At 43.1% G+C, this 24,458-nt stretch overlaps 1 protein-coding gene and 1 pseudogene across 4 annotated transcripts in view; both read left to right on the plus strand.

Moving 5' to 3' along the window:
- IL34 (interleukin 34) overlaps positions 1-24,458 on the plus strand; it is a 55,346-nt gene that overhangs the window by 15,398 nt on the left and 15,490 nt on the right. Inside the window, exon 1 of one of the 4 annotated variants that reach the window (XM_029924510.1) lies at positions 113-213. The exons of the other annotated variants lie outside the window; for them this stretch is intronic. The gene's annotated coding sequence lies outside the window, so the exon portion shown is untranslated. Of the gene's footprint in view, positions 1-112; positions 214-24,458 lie in introns of those variants that run through there. 4 annotated transcript variants of the gene reach the window in all.
- On the plus strand, positions 20,927-22,411 carry LOC115279705 (annotated as a pseudogene).

Genomic DNA, 24,458 nt, shown 5'->3' on the forward strand with positions numbered 1-24,458 from the left:
AAAAAAAAAAAAAAGGGACTGGTCAGCCCACGTTCTGGCAGTTGATGGGCTGTGCAGGGTCAAAGTCCCAGACTTAAGGAGCTCCCAGCTCAGAGATGAGGCAGACCACATACACAGGACCCTGTGATCAGGCCAAACGACAAGGGGCACCAGGAGCCTGGGAGCACAGACAGACAGCGCCCTTGGAGAGGAGATAGCTAGAGCAAGCAGGAGGTGGGCAAACTTTTGTGTGTAAAGGGGGACATGAGAATCTGGGGTGCAGGTGTGGGCATGGGGGAGGGAGGTGAGAGGCCTTGCATGTAAAGAGGGAAGGGCATTCTGCTCAGGGAACAGCAAGTTCAAAGGGATTGAGGCCAGATACCAGGGAGAGGTGCTTGCTGCAGAGGTGGGGGCCCAATCCCCTGGCGATCCTAGGTCTGGGGGGCGAGGCCTCATGAGGGACTTGTTCTGGGAGGCGAAGGCTGGCTGTCTTGTGGGAAGAGGGCTGTTTGAAACCTCTTTGAGCACAGACTCCCCTCAATAGGGTGAGAAGAGCAGAGAGCCCTTGGCTTTCCCCTCAAATGCAAGTGTCTATTTATATGCAATATTTTTGAGGGTTTTTTTTTACTTTAAAAAAATTGTTGTGAATATACATAACAAAAGTTAACGATGTAAGCATTTTTGAAAAGTAAGCGAATCAGTAACCTTCAGGCCACTCACAATGTTGTGTAACCATCGCCAACCCACGTGGAACTCCGCATCCATTAAACGGTAACTCTCCCTTTTCCGCTCTGCCCAGCCCCTGACAACCACCATTCTTTGTGTCTAGGAGTGTGCCTGTTGCAGGTGCCTCAGTTTATATGCAGTGTTTAAAGAATAGCATATGGAGGTGAAATTTATGCATATAAGAAACTATACAAGAGTGCACAATTTGCTAATTTTGGATATTTATACCGGAACCCAGATAATGACTATATCAGTCACTGCCAGAAGTTTCCTTTCATCCTTTAAAAATCTCTCTCTCCATCCTACCTCCCCGAACAGCCATTAGCCTGCTTTTTGTCCCTATAGGTGAGTTTGGATTTTGAGGTTTAAAAAAAAATTTTTTTTAATGTTTATCTCTGAAACAGAGGCATAGAGCATGAGTGGGGGAGGAGCAGAGAGAAAGGGAGACACAGAATCTGAAGCAGGTTCTGAGCTGTCAGCACAGAGCTGACATGGGGTTTGAACCCACAAACTGTGAGATCATGACCTGAACCGAAGTTGGACACTTAACTGACTGAGCCCTTCAGGCGTCCCTCTTGAGTTTTAAATAAACGGAATTACACAGTATTACTCTTTCTTCGGGAGATGCCTGGGTTCTTTCAGCATAACTATTTTGAGCTTCATTCATGATATGTGTATCAGTAGTTCATTCTTTCTTTTGCTGAGTAGTCTGTTGTATAGATCTATCATATTTAAAATTTTTTAATATAATTTATTGTCAAATTGGCTAACATATAGTGTGAAGTTTGCTCTTGGTTAAAATATGTTTTTAATTTATTTTTGAGAGACAGAGAGAGACAGTGTGAGCAGGGGAGGGTCAGAGAGAGGGAGACACAGAATCTGAAGCAGGCTCCAGGCTCTGAGCTAGCTGTCAGCACAGAGCCCTACGCAGGGCTTGAACCCATGAACCATGAGATCATGACCTGGGCCAAAGCTGAATGCCTAACTGACTGAGCCACCCAGGCACCCCTAAAATATTTTTTAAATGCTTATTTTTGAGGGAGAGAAAGACAGAGCATGAGTGAGAGAGGGGCAGAGAGACAGGGAGACATAGAACCTGAAGTAGGTGCCAGGCTCTGAGCTGTCAGCACAGAACCTGATGCAGGGCTTGAACTCCTGAACCGTGAGATGGTGACCTGAGCCAAAGTCAGACACTTAACTGACTGAGCCACCCAGGTGCCCCTGTCATAATTTTTTTTTTAATCCATTCACCTGCTGATGTACATTTAGGTTGTTTCTAGCTTTTGGTGTTAGTAAATTGAAATACAGTTGGTTTTTGTATGTTGATCTTGTGCCCTGAAACCTGTTGAACTCATTTCTTGGTCATCTTATTCCTAATTTTAGGGGATAAACATTGAGGTTTTCACCATTCAGCTGAAAGTTTCTCATACATGCCCTATTTCAGGTTGAGGATATTGTCTTCTATTCATTCATAATTTTCTGGAAAATATTTTAGATGGCCCAACATGTTTTTTTAAAATTTAGTGTTTATTTATTTTTGAGAGACAGAGCATGAGCAGGGGAGGGACAAAGAGGGAGACACAGAATCCGAAGCAGGCTCCAGGCTCTCAGCTGTCAGCACAGAGCCTGATGTGGGGCTCGAACTCATGAACTGTGAGATCATGCCCTGAGCCGAAGTTGGCCACTTAACTGACTTAGCCACCCAGGCGCCCCATTTCTGCCAATTCCTATTGGGTGTGGATGTTGGATTTTGTCAAAGGGGCCAATATCTGCTGCCATGTAGTGAAGAGGATCATCTGCTTTTTCTTTATTAGCTTGCTAACATGGGGAATTTACGATAATTGATTTTTAAATGATGAACCAAACTTTCATTCCTGGTGCTGCATGAGACTAGGAGGTTAGAATGTGGAGATCATAGCTCTTGTCCCCCAGTGAGACGCACCTTTGGGCACAGTTATCCCCATAGAGGATGGAGGGAGGGAGAGGGCACTGGGCAAGGTTGGGGAGAGAGAGAGAACTTCCCGACACAGCGGTGTTGGCCTGCCCAGGGGAGCAGCCTCAGGTGAGCAGCCTCAGGGGGGCCTCTGGCTAACTGGGGGTGCAGGTGGGATGAGGCGACATCTGCTCTTCCTCTCTCTCGTCTGGGAAGACACCAGGGACTTGCCCCTAAGCATAGTGTGTTGCCCTTGAGCTTCCTGGAGCCCCAGACTCTGCATCTGCTGCCAAGCTGAGTCGATAGTGGCCGGCTGGGGTATTGGCCAGTCTGTGCACCTCGTGAGGGGGTCCCCTGGCACGGCAGGCAATAGCCCACCAGGGCGGGGACATGTAGGCAGTTCCCTTTTCTGTGAAGTGAAGTGAATGATCTTTCTTTTCTGGGCTGCTGTATTCAATGAACTCACGGTGACCGTTTAAATGAGACTAAAACTTCCAAGGCTAGGATTTGAACTGCCATGCCCCCGCTCACTAGCTGTGTGTCCTTTGGCCAGTGGCTGATTCTCTCAGTTTTAGTCTCCTCATTTGTAAAACAGAGATAATGATACTGCAAGATGTGTGGGGGGGGACCCACGATAATTTGGCATCATTCAGATGAGCAGGTGTGCATTAAGCAGGGGTGCCCTGCACGTGGAAAATGCTAGGTAATCTCCCAGGTGAGCAGAGCCATTGTGACTGTGGTAGCTGTGGGAGAGACTGTCCTGGAGCTTGAGAGGGGGCCAGGGGAGGGAATGGGGTCTAGCAAGGGGACAGGAACTTACATTGCCCCCGCTTATGTTTGCAGTGGCTTGCGTTCGAGCCTTGTGCTCTAAGGCCGGCACTCTGAGCAACCCTGCCAGACCGGGGTGATCACCGTGCCCCATTTAGGTACCGGTGGGGAAAGCGTGGCTCAGCGCTTGAGCTAGGATTGGAAGCCAGACGCCCCTGGTCATTTTGAGAGACCTAAAAGGGGAAGAATCTCCCCAGGGTTGATGCTAACTCTGGCTCCAAATTGAGAGAGGGGGCTGGGGGAGGAGAAAGGAACCAGGTAGCCAAGGAAATTCTTGATGGGTTCTCTTCTTCCTCATTTCATATGTACAAAGCTGGCATCAGGCTCCGGGAACAGAGAACACGCACAAGTGCCACAGGGGAGTGGGACAGGGAATGACCTGAGGTGGTCAGAGAATGATGGTAGAGTTGACAAGAAGGAGCCAGCTGGGAAAAAATTTGGGCTGGAACATTTTGGCAGACGGAACGAGCAAGGTCCGTCAGGAGTTAGTCTGGCGTGTGGCTGGGCAGTTAGTGCGGGGACAGTGGGTGGAGCTGAGGGATGGGTCACTTTGTAGCCTGCTGGGAAGTCGGGGGAGCAGTTAAGGTAACTCTTAAGTGCAGATTCCACGATTCTTCTGGAAATGGGGGATGGGGAAGCTTGTATTCTTCCTTCACTTTCTGTTTTGTGATTTTTGGGGCCTCTTTTATAAACACATTTCAGGTGCTCTCGTAACAGGAGGCAAAGGCTGTAACGGATTTCCCAGCTGCTGTGGGTGGGCGGGGCTGTAACAAGAGCACACCTTCCTTCTCCAAGCCGCCTGCCAGAGATACTTGGGAGCTCACCCCCCCCCCACCCACAACCCGGGGTGGGGCACTGACTGAGTGAGGTCCCAGCCTCCTTGCCTCAGCTGGAGGGGGGACTCTGATTCTATTTAAAAATGCTTCAGAGCCTCCGGGACTGCCCTTCTCTACCCTGCTCCCAACGCTTCCTCATAGGTTTCTCCTGAGAGCAAGCCCTCAGCGACTCATGGGATGCTGAACCCTTGTCTCAGGCTCCGCTTCTGGGGAAGCCAACCTCAGGCAGGCCACTGCGGGCCACGTATTCTTTGGTTTAGAAGTAGGGGTTCTGGGATCAGAGGACCAAGGGATCCTTTTTCCTTCCAACTCTGAAAGTCTCTAAAACGGTGTGATTTACTGAGTCACACAGCAAGTTAGTGGCCTAGCTGGTCCACAAATCATGCACAGTCTGGAGGCCGCAGGGTGGGGTGGGGCCTGCTGGTGAACGTGGTGCAGAGGCCAAGGCCACCGCTCTGCTTTACCGGCCGCTGTGCTCCCACATCAAGCTTCATCTCAGGTAAGTCTCCGTCTGCCTTCATTAGTCCAGAAAACTTAGTGATCTGAATACCACCCCTTTCCCTTTCTTTTAGCATAATTCCCTCTAAAGCGAGAGAGATTGGCAACTCAGAGACCATGCATCCTGAAAGGAAGATGCCTGTTAATCCTAACAAATCTGTCATTTTAAAAAAATGCTTATTTTTGAGAGAGAGAGCATGAATGGGGGAGGGACAGGGAGAGGGGGATCTGAAGCAGGCTCTGTGCTGACTGTAGAGAGCTTGATGTGGGGCTCGAACCCACGAACCATGAGATCATGACCTGAGCTGAAGTTGGATGCTTAACTGACTGAGCCACCCAGGCGCCCCCAAATAAATCTGTAATTTTATGGGCTTTTTTCAGGGTGATAAAATGGGTTGGAAAAATGCAAAAGAGGGCAAGTGCATAGGTTTTGAGATCATGAAGGAATCCTGTATCAGGAGATTCTTTAGGTTCCCCAAGGTTCTGCTTCTCTCCACTCTTGTCTCCCCATAATCAAACCACATGTGCTGAGAAATGCTTAGTATTTTCCTCAGGTTCCTACAGCAGGGCCTGTCAGAAGTGTGTGTCACTGGAAGAGAAGGTACTAAAGATGAAAAAATAATTTTTGCTGAAAGTGCATTTTAAAAAAGAACAGACTGGGGCGCCTGGGTGGCTCAGTTGTTTAAGTGTCCGGCGTAGGTTCAGGTCATGATCTCACGGTTCGTGGGTTCGAGCCCTGCGTCAGGCTCTGTGCTGACAGCTAGCTCAGAGCCTGGAGCCTGCTTCTAATTCTATGTCTCCCTCTCTCTCTCTCTATCTGACCCTCCCCTGCTCGCGCTGTCTCTGTCTCTCAAAAAACAAAACAAAACAAAACAAAAACAAAACCATAAAGAACAGACTGGTGATTAGAGCTAAGTAAGCCCCCTTGTGGTGTGGCTTATTTCTCAGAAGAGTGGAGACTTTCTAGAACTTAGTAAATTTCTACTCCATCTACTAAAGGGTCAGCATCACTCATTGGTTCATGCAATTTTTTACTTAATTTTAAAGTGTTTATTTTTGGGAGAGAGACAGTGTGAGCTGTGGGGGGCTGAGAGAGAGGGAGACACAGAATCCGAAGCAGGCTCCAGGCTCTGAGCTGTCAGCACACAGCCCGACGCAGGGGCTCGAACCCATGGACCATAAGGTCATTACCTGAGTCGAAATCGAACGCTTAACTGACGGAGCCACCCAGGTGCCCCTGCTTCCTGTGATTTTGCAGGGTAGGTCTGGGGACGCCTCAGGGAGGCCATCCTGAGGTGTGGGGGCACTGCCCTGGAGCAGCCCCATCTGGTCTCTCCTCTTCCCATCCAGGGCACCTTGGGCAGATCATTTACTTTTTCCCCAGACACAGTTTTCTCTCTGTAGAACGAATGGAGTTAGTTATTCCATGAACCTTGGCGCTCAGTGTGTGTTCTGCAGACCAGTATCGCCTTCAACAGCGAGGCGCTTATTTAGAATTGAAGAATCTCAGTCTCCACTCCAGACCTTCTGAATCAGAATCTATTTTAACAAGATTCCCAGGGGATTCATACACACGACAGTCTGAGGTGCTCTGCCCCCGTACCAGATCACCCACATGTGTCCTCAAAATGCCTCCGTATCACCCCAGAGCGGAGGCTTGTTAGAAATACAAGTTCATGGGCCCAGGGCCTACCGAATCGCATCTCTGAGGGTGGGGACTGGGAGCCTGTGTTTTCACAACCTGTCCCGATGACCCTTAAGCACACTGACCTTTGAGAAGGACTGACGTTCAGGTCTAAGCTGATTCTTGGCGCGGCGCGGCTGTGCAGCGTCTGCCGTAGGCAAAGCTTGTTCTGTGCTGCTTTCCTGAAATGCTCACCCACCAGCGCTTCCCAGCAGTTTTGTGATGTTGTTTTCTCCTTATCTTTGCTGCATTAAAGAGGAAACTGAAGCTTAAGGGAGGTGAAGCAAGTTGCTCAATGGTTTGTAATACTGATGTTTCTGGCAAAGTCAGTGAGCTGTAACAGGGTTATAAAACTCCTCGTAAATATTTAACAATTACCTGATCATACGTGACTGAGGCTCTTGGAACAGGTGCTGGGGTTGATCTTGTGGGTCTTGATCAAGGCTTAAGAGCTCATGAACTGCAGCTCATTTACCGTTTGCTGTTTTGATTAGATAATATATTCATATTTTAAACATCTTGTAAAAAGGGGCTATTGTGAAAGTTTTTCTTTTACTTCTGTTCCATAACCACCCAGCATGCTTCTCTCCCATTTAGAGAGTCTGATCTACAAGCTGATCCTTGAGAAAGCTGAGGAATCTCCGGATATATGGCTGCCCTCATAACTCCCAAAATCTCTTTACTTGCCATATGTGCATTTTCCCAATTCACTTTATCACTCTGACAAGCCCATCAAGTTACAGATACATTTATTTTTTTATGAACAAGCCGCTTCTGTAAAGGATGCACTATTTCTGGGAGGTTCTGAGCTGCCAATCATTCACACTTTAGTGTGAATTACTGTAATAGAGTTTCTTTTTGCAAAAAATGCATAAAGTATATGCAAGTGTATATATTTCTATATATTATATATACTGGTATATGCTTGTATTTGCATGAATAAACTTATACATATACATATGTGTATATATAAAACTACTTTGCTACCTCTGCTGAACAAAATTTACAAAATAGAACACACACTTCTGTGTCTTGCTTGTCTCACTGACTGTATCATACTGTTCTGTGTGTGGTGAACACTCAGGTTGCATCCTGTCTTCCATCATAGACACTGCTTGCACACGCGGCTTTTGCAGGTGTATATTATATATGCAGGACGGATTCCCAGAAATGGGATTTTAGGTATCTGCATTTGTAATTTCAGTAGATATTGCCAACTTGTCCTTCATCATAAGGTTAGTACCCGTGTATACCTCTGCCAGCTTTGGATGAGAAGTTACTGTTTTCCTGCATCTTCGCCAACGCAATAAATTGTCATAGCCCTGGATTTTTACCAATCTGATACGTGAAAAGGTGCCCCAACAGAGTCTTAATTTAAATTTGTTATGGAAAGTTTTAAACTCATGATAGATCTCTTTAAGGACCATTTCTATTTTTTTTTCTATGGTTGATTTACTCATATTCTTTCTTTGCTTTTTAAAAAATTAAATACAGTTTTTTAGTTTTATTGAGATATAATTAACATACGTTATATACATTTATTTGAAAAAAGTTTTTTTAATGTTTTTACTTATTTTTGAGAGACAGAGATAGACAGAGAATGAGCAGGGGAGGGCCAGAGAGAGAGACACACACACGGAATCTGAAGGAAGTTCCAGGCTCTGATCTGTCAGCACAGAGCCTGATGTAGGGCTAGAAGCCACGAACCAGGTCATGAGATCATGACCTGAGCCAAAGTCAGTGGCTTAACCAAGTGAGCCACCCAGGCATCCCTACATTGTATAAATTTAAGGTGTGCAGCATAATTGTTTGACTTGCATATTTTGTGAAATGACTACCACAATAAATTTATTTTTCATTTATTTTAAAAATTTTAATTCTGGTGTAATTAATATACAGTGTTATATTAGCTTTAGGTTTACAATATAGTGATTCAACACTTGCATACATCTCTTAATGCCGTCACGATACGTGCACTCTTAATCCACATGCCCTCTTCTCCCACCTCCCACCCACCTCCCACCCACCTCCCCTCTGGTAACCATCAGTTCTCTATAGTTGTCTTTTTTTTTTTAAGTTTATTTATTTATTTTTGAAAGAGAGAGAGAGAGAGAAGGAGACAGAGAGTCCTGAGCAGTCTCCATGCTGTCAGCACAGAGCCTGACATGGGGCTCCAACTCACTAATTGTGAGATCATGACATGAGCCGAAATCAAGAGTCTGATGCTTAACTGACTGAGCCACCCCGGCTCCCCAGTTAAGAGTCTATTTTTTTTTTTTATTCTTTGTTCAATCTTTGCTTATTTTCAAAAGTAGGTAATTGCGTTTTTCTTTTTTATTTCTAAGAGGTAATGATGTATTAGGGAGATTAGCCTTTGACTTTGATACAAGTTGTGTCCAGTTTATCATTTTTTTCATTTTGTGGATGACTTTTTGGTTTTGTATGCATAATTTTTAAATTTTTATGCAGCCAAATTTATCAGTCATTTCTTTTATGGCTTCTGAATGCTGACCTATGGGTACAAAAGTCTTCCCTACTTGAAGATAATAGGACATGTCCTTTATTTTCTTCTATTATTTCAACATTCAAATGTTGATCCATTTGGAATTTATCCTGATGCATGCTGTGAGATATAGACCCAATCCCCTTCTGCACTGGCGATCTTTTCCTTGTGAAATGAGAAGCTACTTTGTCATAAACTCTTTTCTCACAGTATGGGAGTCTTTTTTTCAGAATTTGCTAGTCTTCTGTGTTGGTTTCTGTTGATTCATGTTCATTCATGCTCCCACTGTTTTGCTTGCTAAAGTTTATAATGTTTAAAAATACATATTAATACATGGAAGGGCTGCTCCCCTTATTTTTAGTTCTCTTTTGGGCTATTCCTGCTTGTTTGTTTTTCTATTTGAACTTTAAAATCTCATATCTAATTACACATGTGTTGGAGTTTTTATGGGAATTGTCTTAATAAAAACAAGTATCACACACATACGGAAAGGTGAATAAATTGCAAGAAAAAGCTTGATGAGGTATCACAAAGCAAACCCACAGTAAACTGTCGCTCAGATCTAAAACTAGAGCATTAGCAATGTGCAGAAGCCCCCCTAGACCTCAGCCTCGTCTGAAAAGTGGTCATCATCCTCGTTTCTTATGTCATACATGGGCTTTATTGTTTAAAAAAAAAACCTGTATATACATGTACTCTTTTGTATACGGATGGTTTCTTTGCTCAACAGTGTATCTGTGAAGTTTATTTATCTTTTCTCCTTTTGATGGACATTTAAGTTGTTTCCAGTTTTTGATAGTCATGAATAACATGGCTGTGGTCATGGACAGCTTTTGGTATAATACTGTGTTTTTCGTGTCCATATATGCACATTTCCATTGGGTACTTACTTATAAGAGGGATGTCTGGGCCATGGATGTGCATGTTCAACTTCAGAAAATATCACCAACCCAGTTTTGCAAATAAATGTGTAACAATTTGCCCTCCTTCCAGTGGTATCTGAGGATTGATTCCATTTATGCCACATCCCTGTAATACTTGGTTTTGTTGGTCTTTAAAATTTCATTTATTCTAGTGTGTCTTTGGTAATTAATTGTGATTTTAATTTTCACTTCTGTAATGATAAGTTTGAGCACTTTAAACTTTTTTAATGTTTATTATTTTTGAGAGAGAGAGAGAGAGAGAGAGAGAGAGAAAGTGCACTCGAGCATGAGCAGGGGGAGTGGCAGAGAGAGGGAGACACAGGATCCGAAGCAGGCTCCAGGCTCTGAGCTACCTGTCAGCACAGAGCCCGACACGGGGCTCAAACTCATAAACCGTGAGATCATGACCTGAGCCCAAGTTGGACCCTTAACCAACTGAGCCACCCAGCCACCCTGAGTTTGAATACTTTAAAAAACATTGTGTGTTGGCCATTTATATGTCCTCTTTGTGAAATGTATTAAGATTGTTTTAAATTTGCACATTAACTTCTGAGAAAGGACATATGTATCATGATGTTGAGTCTTCCTATCAAGAACATTTGTCATGCCATTAAAAAAAAATCTTTCTATGTCTTTCAGTATTGTTTACAGGTTTTTAGTAAATACTTTGCATACTTTTTGATAAGTTTATTCCTAGATATTTTTTTCTTTTTTGTGGAGTCTTTTATGTCTCTTGTTTGTAATAGTTTCTTAGTTCTCTTGGATGTTCTAAGCTTATAATTTTACAATACATAAATGGAAACAATGTTACCTCCTATCCGATTCTTATATCTCAGATTTTTTTTAGCTTATTTAATTGCATTGACTAGAACCTTTTGCATAATGGTAGTGGCACATGTGCCTGTGTTCTGACTTTAGTGAGAATGCTTCTGATGTCTTCCAGTTAAGCAAAATACTGGCTTTTGTCCGAGTTTTATATTTTATAGTGTATTATTTATTGTTTCCTACTTTAATGAGAATTTTTTATTTTTATTTATTTTTTATTTTTTTAAATTTTTTTTAATGTTTTATTTTTGATACAGAGAGAGACAGAGCATAGAGGGGGAGGGGCAGAGAGAGAAGGAGACACAGAACTGGAAGCAGGCTCCAGGCTCTGAGCTAGCTGTCAGCACAGTGCCTGACGCGGGGCTCAAACCCACAAATATGAGATCTGACCTGAGCCGAAGTCGGAGGCTTAACCGACTGAGCCACCTAGGCGCCCCAATGAGAATTTTTTTTAAATCAGAAAATGGTGTTGAATTTTGTCAAATGTTTATTACATTTATGGATCTCCTAGGATCTATTACTATGTTATACTAAGAAGTTTCCTCATATTGGGGTGCCTGGGTGGCTCAGTTGGTTAAGCATTCCACTCTTGATTTCAACTCAGGTCAAGATCTTACGGTTCATGGTAAGTTTGAGACCCAAGTGGGTCTCTGTGCTGGCAGCGTGGAGCCCGCTTGGGATTTTCTCTCTCTGCCTTTCTCTCTGCCCCTTCCCCACTCTTGTGTGTGCACACATGCTCGTGCGCACGCTCTTTCTCTCTCAAATAAATATTTAAGAAAATATTAAAAAATAGAATTAACCAAAAAAAGTTTCCTGATATTGAACCATCCTTGCACTCTCAGAATTCTCTGTGGTCTTTTAACGTGCTGTGCCATCCTACTGGAGGGGCTTTGTTGACTGAGCCAATTGCCACTGTGGACTCCTCTGAAGAGAGTCTGTGGACATTACAGAGTCATTACATCTAGGCTGATACGGCCTTTCCTAAAGTAAGGAGACACTGGTTTGGTTCTCTTCCAGGAAACCCAGCTCCAAACTCTTTGCTGGTGTAATGGCAATAGAAACTCGAGCTGGGGTGCCTGGCTGGTTCAGTAGAGTATGAGGCTCTTGATCTTGGGGTCATGAGTTCAAGCCCCACACTGGGTGTAGAGCTTACTTAAAAAAAAGAAACAAAACTGGGATTTTCCACCAGTGTAGCAATTTAGGAAAAACTGCATGATTTTAGCTTTTTTCAGTTTAGTTCCGTTGTTGTTTTAATTTCAAAACAAAACATATCAAAATCCCCCCCAAATAACTAAACAATCTTTATTATACTCACTTTTGTTTATGTAATACTTCAGAGGATGTTGCAATGGGCTTTTGAATCTCTAGATTATTTTAAATACAAACTTGGGACTCACTGTCCTAATTTTTCTCACGAAGGAGGAAAAAGTTAAAAAAAGTCTGGGTCTTGGTCACTGGAGGAATGTAGTGCCCAATCCATTGAAGAGGCATCTCTTCAATTGCCAAGTTGCCCAGTGGTTAAGACAGTAGCTTCTAGTCCAGTTTGTCTTGGCTTAAATCCTGACTCTTGGATTTCCTACTACTTGTGTGATCTCAGACAAGTTACTTTACCTCTCTAGTCCTCAGTTTTCTCGTCAAAAACTGAGGATGACAAAAGTTTCTAATTCTAGCTTGTTATGAGGATTCAACAAGTTTAGTCATGGCAAATTCCTTGGCAATAAATGTGAGAGGGGGTGCCTGGGTGGTTCAGTTAGTTGAGTATCCAACTCTTGGTTTCAGCTCAAGTCATGATCTTGCTATTCCTGAGTTTGAGCCCCATGTTGGGCTCTGCACTGACTGCTTGGGATTCTCTCTCTGACCCTCCCATGCTCACGCTCTCTGTCTCTTCTCTCAAAAATAAATAAATAAATAAATAAATACACTTTAAAAAACACATGGAAGAGCATGAGTGGGGATTAAAGCATCCAGTGAGGATTGGACCAGGTGGTCCCCCCACCCCCCCACCCAGTGACTTCTCTGACCTTCGCTGCCCTCAGTCCTCATGCAGATATCTTCAGGGTGTGCTTAGGCAAGTGACCAGTAAGCTCTCAAGAGAAGGGGCTTCTAAGATGAAGCAAAATATCAAGAAAAAAAATCTCCATTTGTCAGTGTCTGGGCTAGAGAAAGCAAAGGAATGAAATATTTCTCGATGTTGATATTTCAGATAATAAATTTGTAGAGTTAAGGAAGAAGAGCTGGCCCAACGCTCTTGGCCCTGACCACGTTTTTCTGCAGTCTTTAATTCTGAGGCTCCCTCAGAGAGGAATTGTTACATCATAGGACAGGTATGTGTTTAACTGCATGAGGATTGCCGAACAGTCCTCTGAAATGATTGTACTGGTTTACATTCCCAAGAGCGATGTGTGAGTTACAGCTGTCTGCATCCTCGTGAACTGAGGTATTTGCTTGGTGATAGTTACTTTCTTTTTTTAAATTTTTAATTTTTGAGAGACAGAGACAGCACGAGCAGGGGAGGGTCAGAAAGAGGGAGACACAGAATCGGAAGCAGGTTCCAGGCTCTGAGCTAGCTGTCAGCACAGAGCCCGAAGCGGGGCTCGAACCCACGAACCGTGAGATCATGACCTGAGCCCAGGCCAGACGCTCAACCGACTGAGCCACCTGGGTGCCCCAGTAGTTACTTTCTTTACTGCACAGAGAAGAGGACCCTCTGCGGAGGTGACCATCCATCGCGCTGTCAGGCTGAAGCCAGCTACTGGCTTCTGCCTCATTCCTGTTTGCTTTGTTGTGTTTTCTTTTATTCTGTTCCAAGGAAGTTTTCAGGCACTAAGGGCTGCTGGAGTCCCTTCGTCCACTGTCCCTTTCTTCTAAGAACAATGCTAGTGTGAAGCCTCCACACTCTGTTCTTCTGCTCTTGAGTCTCCTCGCTGGTCAGAAGTCAGAAGTTGAGGTTAAGGGTTGGAGGGCAGAGGTTAGAGTTCTTCAGAGGGACAGCAGTAGCTTTCTTAAAGCAGAAGCTGTTTAGAGCTTTCAGGGGTCCCATGTGACCAGTTCCACACTGAGTTTCTTTCTTCTTTCACCATCCAGTAAAGTACTTTTCTCACAGATCTCTATTGACGGTGCAAAAGCAACAGCAATAAAGGAAACCATTCAAAAATAAAAGAGGAGGCATAAGTCTTCCAAAACTCATTTTTACTGCTATTTATAATAGTGAATAATGATAATGGTAAATACTGAGCTACTGTGCACTCTACACCAGCTCTTGTTCTGAACTTTCCATACATAGAAAACTCTGCAAATCCTCACATAACGCTTTGAGTTTGGAATTTCATATCAAGCCCATTTTACAGATGAGGAGCCTAAGGTGAGAAGAGAATCCTCACTTCTCCCACTACAAGGTGGAGCCAGAATTTGAACTCAGGCATTTGTAGCTTCAGAGTCTCAATCTTACCTGCACCTTTTTTTTCCTTAGGGTCATTCACACTTTGGAAACTTAGCCTATATTTTTAAAATATCACCTGCCATAAATGGATGGTCACAAAAATGAATACTCTGATAACATAGCATAAGTCTAACTTGTCCCTGTTTCTCTTCCCTCATCCCCATTCTTTAAAAATGGTTTGTGCTTTTGCTTTCATATTTAAGAAAATTTTGTCCACCTCAAAGTCACAAAGATTTTCTCCTAGGTTTTCTTCTAGAATTTTTGTAGTTTTAGGTTTTACAATTCAGCCTATGATCCATTTCAGATTATTTTTATGCAAGGGATGGGGTAAGAGTAACACTTAATTAATTAATTAGTCTAGGGATGTTCAATAGTTTGTGTAGTACTGGTTGAAAGGACTCATTTGTCCTGTTTTCTCTGAGTCTGGCGTTTTTTCAGTAAATGGGAGGTTAATTCATAGAAAACGGTATAGTCATTTTTGCTACACCAGATGTAAACCCATTGGCACATGGTCAGCACTCAAAAAAATAGCAATTCTCAGATTAGGCCAACAGCTTTCCTGTGGTTTAGCATTAAAGTCGTTTCCAGTTTTCTTTCTGCAAATGTAAATAGCGATACAATAGTATTCCAGGCATACAGCTTTCCTTCTTTAAAATTATTTTCGGGTATAGTTATGGATCTTTATCCGTACTACGAATTAGGGCTAAACGTGTTTGGAGCCCTGCGCTCTGGAAGCCATTCATTGCTTTTGACCTAGCTCTGCTTCCAACCAGAGGGAGCTTCTTTGGAGGGTTAAGAAGTGGAATCATTGTCTTCCCTTGGAAGCCTTTCCTGCCTCCTGACCCCTCACTTGCCCTGGGGTCCCCTGGTTAGGGTTCCTCATCTTCTCTTTAGCTGTACACACTTTGCTATGATACTGTTTTCTACTCCTGTATTTACCTGTTGCCCCCCGCTGCCCTGTGTGCTCTTACCAGCACCACAACCTACTAGTTCCCAGCACAGTGGCTGTGCACAGTGGACGCTTAGTACAACGGTGACCATCAGAATGGCATCCAGTACTGCTGCTGGGTGTGTGGACTCCTCTAAGGTGAGCCTTCTGATGACAGCACTCTCTCGGCACTGGTGGCTGGTGTCACCTTGCTTCCATGACATCTCACTGTTCATAGTTTTCTCTAAGTGAGGGCATTGTAGCCCTGGTTAATGTTGTACGGTGTTACAGGGTACCTGGATTCTGCGTGACGTAACGTTGGATCCCAGACTGAGAAAATTACTTTTCTGTTCTTTTCCAACCCTTCTTCTCTAGGAAGGGTTCCTAAGCCTCAGCACTATTGACATCTGGGGCCAGAAAATTCTCTGTTGTCGGGGGGGGGGGGCGCTGCCCTGTGCGTTGTAGGGTGTTGGTAGCATCTCCGGCCTACATGTACTAGATGCCAGAGTTGTGACAACCAAAAATACCTCTTGACATTGCCAAATATCACCTGGGGGACAGAGCCCAGCTCCTGGTTGAGAACTACTTCTCTGGGGAAAAGACTCAGTCTGTGCCAATATATTTTAAACACTTCTCTAACCCTTGCTAATCTCTCTTTTCCAAAAAGAGGGAGCAGATCCCTAGCCCAGAGCCTTCAGTAGGCAAAGCTTTCTCACCAGGATTTAATTACATTGTTTTGCTTTCCTTGATGTCCCTTTTTCATTTTAGTAAGCAGGAATTCTTTTTCTCTTGATGAAAGTGTTATAAAGTTTTCTTTACAAATTAATTTAAGTGGAAAGCCTCGTGGATCTAGAGGAATATGTCTCAATATATGTAAATATGGCCCAAATAGTCTTGGGCTAGACACCTGGCTCTGAGAAGAGGCTGCGTAGTGTGTCTTTCTGTTTTAGCACTTCGGTCATCTGTAGCACTGGGCAGGTGTTCGTGTTTTGCTTCACCCAAGACAATATGCCAGCTTGGGTGATGCCCTGGGGATCTGGTACCAGTGCCAAGCCTCCAAGATGGGCTGCTACTGATGATCACATACATGCAGCACCTGCCAAAAACATACAGCTCACTGCAAGCGTTTGGTCTTTGGACCAGGAGTGGGTCTTCTTGATAAAATTTTCCAGGAGACTTTGGATCCCAAGGGTTAAGGCAGTGCCTATCTGGATCCTACCCAGTTTTGTCTGGGAAACAAGCATTTGAAAACATGGCACAGGCCTGAAGCCCTTTCTGATTTCAGAGAGAGGTCAAATGTGGGAGGAAGGCAAATACTTCATTCATATCAGACGTCTTGGCCGAACTGCTGATCTGTTGCTGCCTCTGCTTGCTTTGGGGGAAAAGGCTTGATCAGATAGCAAAGTGAGAATATCACACTTAGCAGCGCTGGATGAATTAATGGGTCTAGACATTAAGCATCAGTGGCTGTCAGCATCAGAAAAGAACGAATATCGGAGACATTACATACCTCCTGTTGAAAGATCTCGATTCCACTTATTGTGGGGACAAAGGGTTTGAGCTTGAGTCTGAGCCAGCTGCCAATGTGCAAAAACAGAGGACAAAGGAACGTACTCAGTTATACTGTGAGTGTACAGTCAGAAAAGTCTGGACTGGAGATAGTCCAGAGAGCAAATACCCTGGGTTCTTCAACAGATGAATTGTAAGGGAAAGAGTGGGATGGAGGAGAAACCCCACAGATAAAGAGAGGCCTAAAAGATCTGTGAAATTTTAAAAAGGGACAAAGCTTAAAAACTATAGTGTTGAGGGATGCACACTTGATAAAGAGTGTGGTTGCTGAAGCCATACAGAAACTAATACGGTGAATGCTGTCATGGGAGGGTGTTTTTTTTTTGTTTTTTTTTGGGTTTTTTTGGCGGGGGGGGTGGGGGTGGGAGGAGAGCTGTGACTGGGAGAGGTCTCATGGAGGGGCTTTTTGGGTGCCTGGCCAACCTTTCTGTTTCTTAATTGGGTGGTTGTTAAAAGGCATGGTTTTCTGTACATTTGTTATATGCTATTTATACCTGTGTTTTATTTTAAATATTTAATATTTAAATATTTATTTTAAATATTTTATTTTATATTATTGTTTTTCAAAGTAATCTCTACACCTGGCATGGGGTTTGAACTTACAACCCCGAGATCTAGAGTTTCTAAAAAGCAATATACTTAAAAAAAATAATATACAACCTTTTGTAGGCAAAAAGACAAATTAGGAAAAACAATGTTTCCCTTTTAAAATATAAAAAGTTAAAAGATAAAGCTAATAAAAATGTTTTATCTTGAGGGAGAGGAAAATAATGTGGGAGAAAGATACGGACTGGAAGCTAGAACTTGTTGAACATACTTTTTATAGTTTTTATTTAGGAATTACGTGTTTTATATAATTAAATTTTTTAAATCCCCCCAAATAACAGATGGAAATGCATGGTTTTTTTTTGACTAACAGTTCCAGTGGGGAGATAACTGAAGACAAAAAAACACAAATCTTAAACGGCATGGACTTGTCTTGTTAACTATAATATCAGTGTTGGGGGCATCTGGGTGGCTCAGTCCGTTAAGCATCAGACTTCGGCTCAGGTCACGATCTCACGATTTGTGGGTTCAAGAACTGCATAGGCTTTGTGCTGACAGCTCACAGCCTGAAGCCAGCTTCAGATTCTGTGTCTCCGTCTCTCTCTGCCCCTCCCCTGCTTGTACTCTGTCCCTCTCTTTAAAAAATAAACAAACATTAGGGGCACCTGGGTGGCTCAGTTGGTCAAGCATCCGACTTCAGCTCAGGTCATGATTTCACAGCTTTTGAGTTGAAGCCCCGTGTTGGGCTCTGTGCTGACAGCTCAGAGCCTGGAACCTGCCTTGGATTCTGAGTCCTCCTCTCTCTCTGCCCCTCCCCTGCTCCTGTTCTCTCTCTCTTTCTCTCTTTCTCTGTCTCTCACTCTCAAAAATAAATAAACATTAAAAGATTTAAAAAACAAAAATAAACATTAAAAAAGTTATATCAGTGTTAACTATTTTGAAACTACTATCCATTTAGAAGGATAAAACAATCATCTTAAGTGTCACTAAGATTTTCAGCACAAGACCAAAGAAATGCAAATAATCCAAAGAAGTTTTTAAAAACCCTTATAATTCTAATGATTTATCTACAAATTAATGAGTTACTTTTCTATTTCTTAAAAACATTAATTTCCTAGGTCTATGTAATGACTACCTATAGGTAGTCCTAAGCACCCCTGGTGTTCAGGCTGTGGTTTCTAAGTACCAGTCCTCCCTAAAAGAACTCCTTGGAAAAGTCGCTGATTTCTAGTCTGAGGCACAAATGTCCAAGATGAGCCTGGAGCCTCCAGTCATGCTTGAAAGCAAGGAAGCTATTAAAGACTCCTGGACCTGCCTGGAAGGAGCACCCACTAGCCTAATGATGGAATCATTTTGAGCATCAAGAAGAATAACAAACAGTCGCTTTGGGAAACAGCTTGGCAATTCCTTATTGTTAAGGCTTCAGCTATCATAGGACCTAGTGACTCACTTCTAGGTATTTCCCTAAGAAGAATAAAAATATATGTCCACAAATGTCCACTGAAGGACCATTTGGATGCCAATGTATATAGCTTTATTCATACTTGCAAAAACCCGGAGGCAACACAAGTGTTTATCAACGGAGAAATGGATAAACAAACTGGCGTAGTGGATTACTGCTCAGTAATGAAAGGAACAGACCACTGCTGCACTCAGCAACATGATGAATCCCCGACACGTTTGCTAAATGAAAAAAGACACAACAGAAATGGCACCATACTATGTGATTCTGTTTAGATAATAGATTTTGGGAGAGATCCTACTAGAACCAGGAGTTGGATAAATGATTGCCAGAGGTGTAGGGTGGGAAAGGGGGCTGGCTGCAAAGGGATACAAGGGAAGTGTTTGGGGTGAGAGGAATATTACAGATCTTAGAATCATGTATTTGTGTATATGTTTGTTAAAACTTAGCAAATTGTACACTTAAGGAGAGTGATCTTTAGTGTATATCAATTATACCTTAATAAACCTGACTTAAAAGTAACTTTAGTGGATTGAAATAAATAAGTTAAAAGATGAATAAATTTAAAATGATACTGAAAAATCATCTTTAATTACCTTTGGAGGATTCTAGGAAAGAACTCATTCTGAAAACTGGCACGTAAGTCAAGAGAAAGAATCAAACTTTTATCCTGCTTTTTCTATATAGACCAAACTTTGAGATAACAAAATAGATGAGGAGGGAAATTATTCCAGGAGGATCACATTAATAAACATAAAAGGAAAGATAGAAGCAGCAAGTCACCATCTGGATTGACTAAGGGAATACTGAAGAAGGCTAGAATCATCAATGTTTGATGAAAGGTAAAAGGCTGATGGAGAACTTTGTAATAGATGAATCATGGACATTAGCTCATTAAGTGGGATGAGAAAACATTTTGTGCCTCCTGCTGTAAGGCAGCAGGAAAATTAAACTCAAACATGATGAAACCTCTCGAATATTGAGGTATGCAGAGATAAATACATTGAATGACATTCCAAGGACGCAGTCAGCCAAATCCCAAATGTGGTAAGTCTATAGCACAAGTGACCCTGTTTCTTCAACAAAAGGAAAGTAAACTTTTATAGATTAGAAAGTCTTAAGAGTTCAGCACTTATTCCAGATCTACAGAAACCAAGATGGTATGGCACTGACATGGAGGTAGACATCTAGATATAAGGTCAGCTGAGTTTTGATGAGGGTGTCAAGACCATCCAGTGGAGAAAAAGTGGTCATTAAAAAAAGGGGTGCTGGGACAACTGGCCACATGCAGAAGAATGAAGTTGGGTTCTTGCCTCACACCATCTACAAAAATTAACCCCAAATCCGTCATAGACTTACATATAAGAGCTAAAACGAGAAAACTCTCAGAATAAAACCTATGTAAATCTTTGTGAAGTTGGGTTGGGCAACAGTTTCTTAGATGGGACACCAAAAAAGCAAAAAGGCAAGCAATGACAACCAAAGATGTAAAGAGAAAAAGAGAGACATTGGACTTCATCAAACTTAAAAATGTTTGTGCATGCTGAGCACTATCAAAGTGAAAAGACAGCCCACAAAATGGGAGAACATAGTTACCAATCATACATCTGATAAGAGTCTAGTACCCACAATGTATAAAGAACTCTTGCAACTCAAAAAAAAAAAAAAGGGGGGGCGGGGGAGGGATTCCTGGCTGGCTCAACCAGTGGAGCATGTGACTCTTGATCTTGGCGTCTTGCTTTCGAGCCCTACGTTAGGTGTGGAGATTACTTAAAAATGAAGTCTTAAAAATAAAAATAAAAAGATAAGCTAATTTAAAACCAGGTAAAGGATCTGAATAGAAATTTCTCTAAAGAAGATAAACAAATGGCCAATAAGCACATGAAAAGATACTCAACATCTGGACTCGTCAGGAAAACACAAGTAGAAAATACATGAGATACCATTTCACACCCACTGATGGGTATAATAAAGAGAGTAACAAATGATAAGGATGTGGAGAAATCAGAGCCAGCTGATGGGATATACACTTCGGAAAACTGCTTTGGAAAACAGACTGAACAGTTCCTCAAAAAGTGAAACACAGTAACCATATGACCTGGCAGCCCCATTCCTGGGAAGGTACCCAAGAGAAAACATATGTCCACACAAATGTTCATAGCAGCACTATTCATAATAGCCCCCTAGTGAGAACAACCCAAATGTCCATCCGCTGATGAAGAACTGGAGAAAATGTGTATCCACAGGATGGGATATTATTTGACAATAAAAAGGAATGAAGTGCTGGTCTCAGTGGTGAGGTGGTTTTGCCTCCAGTGGCATGTGGTAACGGTAGTGACGGAACCAGACCTGATCCTTGATGAAGTAAAGAGGGAGGCAGAATCTTTCAAGGAAAAAGGAAATGCGAATCATGCCAGGAAAGATTACAATGAAGCTTGTAACTATGATACAAAGGACAAAGATGTGGGTCCTAAAAATGCTAGCTGTAGTGAGAATTGAGCAATCCCTTTAATGACGTTCAGAAGGTTCCAAGAAGCTCTTGGAGATGGCAACCCCAGCAGTGAAGCTGAAGGACGGTTTCACCTGGGGGTATCTATGGGAGGGCAAATGCCCCCTGTTGCTAAGGAGTGCCATGGGAGCATGTCACAGTTTCCAGAGAGCGCTAAAACTAGATAAAAAAACTCTCAGGCACAACAGGAGTTCAAGAATGCTAATAGAACATGAGAAAATAACAAACAGATTTTGAGAAGCAGGACTTTTGGAAAGTGGTTTACTGCATACAGTGTACCCTGCCTGCCATTGCTTCAAAATCACCAAAGCAGACTATTTGGCAATTCTGGGTCATCATCCAGAAGCACAGTCTGTGGCCAGTTCCCTTACACCCATGTGCATGCTCTGTAGGAACGAGGTCTTTGCCTTTATTATGAAAACTGTATTGAGAATGCACCTCAGTGTTTTTCATACAGGATCCCAAGATGGCTCCTGATCACCAAAACCACTGCCTGGCTTGCGGAAATGCCAAAGCACTCAAACCAAAGGAAGACGATGGGAATAAAGCATTTAAGGAAGGAAATTACAAGCTGGCATGTGAACTGTACACAGAAGCCTTGGGAGCAGAGTCCAACAATATAAGAACAAATGCTGAATTCTACCATAGTTGGGGTACAGATCACGCCAAGCTGAGGAAACGAGGTGGTGCACTCGAAGATGACACAAATACGGTGAAGCTCAATGCCCCTCTCTTGAAAGCCTCCTCGGGAGAGCTCGGTGTGACACGGACACAGAACCCTCTGAAGAAGCGATGCAGACTGTGGAAAAGTATAGCCCCTGGAGAAAACAGAAGAACACACACAGCTCCTGAAAACCGCACAGCTGGAGCGAAGAAAAGCGAGGAAAGATTACAGCAAGATTCTGGGCGTGGACATGAATGCGTCTGAGGACTGGATCAAGAAAACTGCTCAAAAATGAGCTTTGAAGCGCGATCCAGATGAGCAGGGGGGAGCAAGTGCTGAAGTTTAGAAGGAGGAGAAAAAGTTCAAGGAAGTCAGAGAAGCTTTTATTCTCCCTGGTACCAAGAAGACTCCCTCTGACAGTGCGCAGCACCTGGATGAGGAGGGCATGAACATGGGCAACCCTGATGCCAGCTCTATTTTCTTTGGCATTCTTTGGTGGTGCTGGACCTTCAGCTTTGAAACATCTGGTCCAGGGAATTTCCTGTTTCAGTTTGGCTAACAAGAAGAAATCATGCTCAGCGTGACCTTGAATGTGGACACAATCCACCTCCTCTCTTCATTTCTCCATGTGCTTGGAACAGCTTCTTTTTCTGTTTGATACCCTGTGTGTTTGTGTGAGTGAGGTGAAGGAAAGGGTGAGGGAGGGAGGGACAGGGTAGACAGGAAAGCAGCTTGTGAATTTTTTTGTTTGGCTGTTTAACTTTATTTAAAACGGCAAAAAAAAAAAAAAAAAAGGTAGGTGTGGTGCCTGGCTGGCTCAGTCAGTAGAGAGTGCAACTCTTGATCTCAGAGTCGTGAGTTCAAGCCCCACACTGGGTATGGAGCCTACTTGGAAAAAAAAAATATATAATAAAATAAAATCCTCTCAGGGCACATGGATGGCTCAGTTGGTTAAACATGTGACTCTGGATTTTGGCTCAGGTCATGATCTCACGGTTTGTGAGACTGAGCCCAGAGTTAGGCTCTGTGCTGACAGCATGGAGCCTGCTTGGGATTCTCTCTCCCTCTGTCCCTCTTTCTGCCCTTCCCCCACTTGTTCTTTGTCTCTCTCTTTAAATAAATAAATATTAAAAAATAATAAAAAACAAAATCCTCTTTAAAAAAGGAAAAACAATTAGGAGATTAAACTGTTTTGAACCTTAAAAAAAATAAAAGGGAGGGGCACCTCACTGGCTCCGTTGGTGGAACTTGTGACTCTTGATCTTGGGGTCGTGCTTTTGAGCTCCAGGTTGGGTGTAGAAATTACTTAAAACCTTTAAAATTTAAAAAAAAGGAATGAAGTACTGATAGATGCCATGTCTTAGCCTGCTTGAGGTGCCATAATAAAATACCATAGATTGGGTGGCTTAAAGGACAGAAATGTACTTTCTCACAGTTCTGGAGGCTGAGAGTCTGAGACCAGGGTGCTGGAATGGCTGGTTTCTTTCTTTCTTTAAAAAAAATTTTTTTTAAATGTGTATTTTTGAGAGGGAGAGACTGAGTGTGAGCAGGGGTATAGAGAGAGGGAGACACAGAATCCAAATCCAATCCAGTGCTGTCAGCACAGAGCCCGACGCAGGACTCGAACCATGAGATCATGACCTGAGATGAAGTCGGACACTTGACTGATTGGGCCACCCAGGTGCCCCAAGAATGGCTGATCTCTGGTGTGGCCTCTCTCCTCGGTGCAGGTGGTCACCTTCATCTTGTGCACTCACATCTCTTCTCTGTGGGAGTGTGCAGAGACTGTGAGAAAACTCTCTCGTGTCTCTCTTTTTTTTTTTTTTTTAAGTTTATTTATTTATGTTGGGAGAGAGGGAAAGACAGAATGAGCGAGAAAGGGACAGAGAGAGAGGGACCGAGGATCTGAAGGAGGCTCCGTACTGACAGCAGATAGCCCGGTGCAGGGCCCAAACTCATGAACCCTGAGATCACGATCTGAGCTGAAGTCGGACACTTAACCAACTGAGCTAACCGGGTGCTCCTGGTGTGTCTTATAAAGACACAAGTCCCATCACGAGGCCCCACCCGCATGACCTCGGCCAATCCCCATCTATCTCCCAGTTCCTCTAATTACCTCCCACAAGTTCCGTCTCAAATACCCTCACACATGGGGCTAGGGCTTCAACATGGGAATTTAGGGGGACAGCATTCAGTTTATCACATGGCACAAGATGAATGAACCCTGAAAACATTATACTAAGTGAAAGAAGCCAGTCATAAAGGACCACATACTATCTGACTCCATTGACATGAAATGTCCAGAGGAGGCAAATCCATAGAGACGAAAAGCAGATCAGTGGTTCCCAGGGACTGGGAAGTGGGGCAGGAAATACACAGTATCTGCTAATGAATACAGTTTATTTTGGGGGTGATGAAAATGTTCTGGAATTAGATTGTGGGCGATTGTTGCACAACTTTGTAAATCTAAAAAAAGAATCCCACTGAATTATACACTTTAAAATGGCAAATTTTAAGGCGAGTGGATTATATCTTAATACTAAAAAAAGAAGGAAAAAAGATGTAGAGACACGTCAATCATCGGGCCTTGTTAGGCTCTCTATTGA

Source organism: Suricata suricatta, chromosome 16, assembly GCF_006229205.1.
Source record: "Suricata suricatta isolate VVHF042 chromosome 16, meerkat_22Aug2017_6uvM2_HiC, whole genome shotgun sequence".
Classification (NCBI taxonomy): domain Eukaryota; kingdom Metazoa; phylum Chordata; class Mammalia; order Carnivora; family Herpestidae; genus Suricata; species Suricata suricatta.